This window comes from Triticum urartu, chromosome 5, assembly GCF_003073215.2.
Source record: "Triticum urartu cultivar G1812 chromosome 5, Tu2.1, whole genome shotgun sequence".
Classification (NCBI taxonomy): domain Eukaryota; kingdom Viridiplantae; phylum Streptophyta; class Magnoliopsida; order Poales; family Poaceae; genus Triticum; species Triticum urartu.
In genome coordinates, this window is record NC_053026.1 from 519,340,005 (window position 1) to 519,341,996 (window position 1,992).

Consider the following 1,992-nt stretch of genomic DNA (forward strand, 5'->3'; position numbering starts at 1 on the left):
CGAGCACCTTTAGTACCGGTTCATGGCATGAACCAGTACTACAGTTTCTTAGTAAGCTGTTTTTTAGTCCCACCTCGCGAAGAGAGAGGGACTAGGAGCGGTTTATAAGCCCTGAGTGCAGAGACGATGAAGAAGAGGCTCAATGCTCACGTTGCTTAGCTTCAAGCCTTGAGGAATATGGTAGACTGCACGGAGCTATGTGCAGTGCAGTTTACACTATTCCGAAAGGCTTGAAGCTAATTAATGAGTATTGCACCTCTTTTTTATTTTTAATAACTTATTACAACTCCGGACTTCTTCTCTTATGGCAAAAACTAGTTGCACTTCGGCATTTCATTTTTTTAAACTTTGGTTATAACTCTAGACTTTGACCATCAAGTTTTAACCATCAACTTGGCATGGTATATAAAAATAAATGAATAGAAAAAGAATAAATAAAGCAGAAAAGAAAAAATAGCAGAAACGAAAAAAAACTATAGCAGAAAAGAAAAAAACTATATAAAAAAACTATTCAGAAATAAATAGAAGAAAATAAATATAGCAGAAAAGAAAAAAACTACTCAGAAATAAATAGAAGAAAAAATAAAGCAGAAAAGAAAAAAAAAATTATATTTGCTATTTTTCATAGAAGAAATAAATAGAAGAAAATAAATATAACAGAAAAGAAAAAATTATACAAAAAACTACGCAGAAATAAATAGAAGAAAATAAAGCAGAAAATAAAAAAAACTATAAAAAATTGGGGCGCTGCCCTGTGGGCCTGCTAGGCCACGGGCGTGCAATTACAGGCCCTAAAGGCCCAGCAGACTCACAGGGCAGCGCGCAGAAGTTAGGCCCACACGCCTGCTATATAGAGGAGTTCAAAGAGGCAGCCGCGGCTGGGTTTATAAACCAATGCGGCTGCCCTTCGCCCGACGAGGTTGGACTAAACTTTGTGCACCGCGGGGTGGCAACGCTAGGTACTAAAGGCTTCGTTTCTCGCCGCTTGGCCTGGCGAAAATAGGCCTTTAGTACCGGTTGGAGCCACCAACCGGTACTGAAGGCCCACCCTATATATATAACACTTACGAAAATTTCAATTTTCATCCCCCACTTCGTCTCCAACCGCGCGCACCGCTCGATCCCGTCGTCGTCGTGTCACCGCCCGTCGCCCGCCGTCTGTCGTCGTCGCCCGTCGCCCGCCGCCGTTTGTCATCATCGCCGCGGCGCCGCGCCCGGTACGTCTCTCCCGTACGCCGGCGCCCCCGCCCCGTACGCCGCGCGCCGCCCCCGCCCCGTATGCGCCGGCGCCCCCGCGGCGTACTGTGCATGCACATACGTACACACACGTATACGTACACGCAGTACACACACACATACACGTACAATTTTTTTTACTAGTTGAATAATTAATATAACTAGTTTATTTTTAGTAAGAAAATAATCGAACTACTTTATTTAGGTATATATATGAGATTTGAACTAGTTGAATAATTAATATAACTAGTTTATTTTTAGTAAGAAAATAATCGAACTACTTTATTTAGGTATATATATGAGATTTGAACTAGTTGAATAATTAATATTACTAGTTTATTTTTAGTAAGAAAATAATCGAACTAGTTTATTTAGGTATATGAGATTTGAACTAGTTGAATAATTAATATAACTAGTTTATTTTTAGTTAGAAAATTTAGGTATCTGAGATTTGATGATCTAATTAAAATATTATTTGTTAATGAGTTTTTCTGTTTATTTAACTTTTTTATATATTTTTAGTTTATATAAATGTTAGATTAATGTCGAATGTTAGATGAATTAGATAGAAAAGTTAAATATATAGTAATGTCAATTGTTAGAGATGAATATAGTTAGATATATTAATGTCAAATGTTAGATGAATATATATTTGAATTAGCTAGATATTAATTAATGTTAGATAGTAATAAGTGTTTAATGTTTCACCTATATGAACATAGGAAATGTCATCTGACGACGAAAAAGATTTCATTA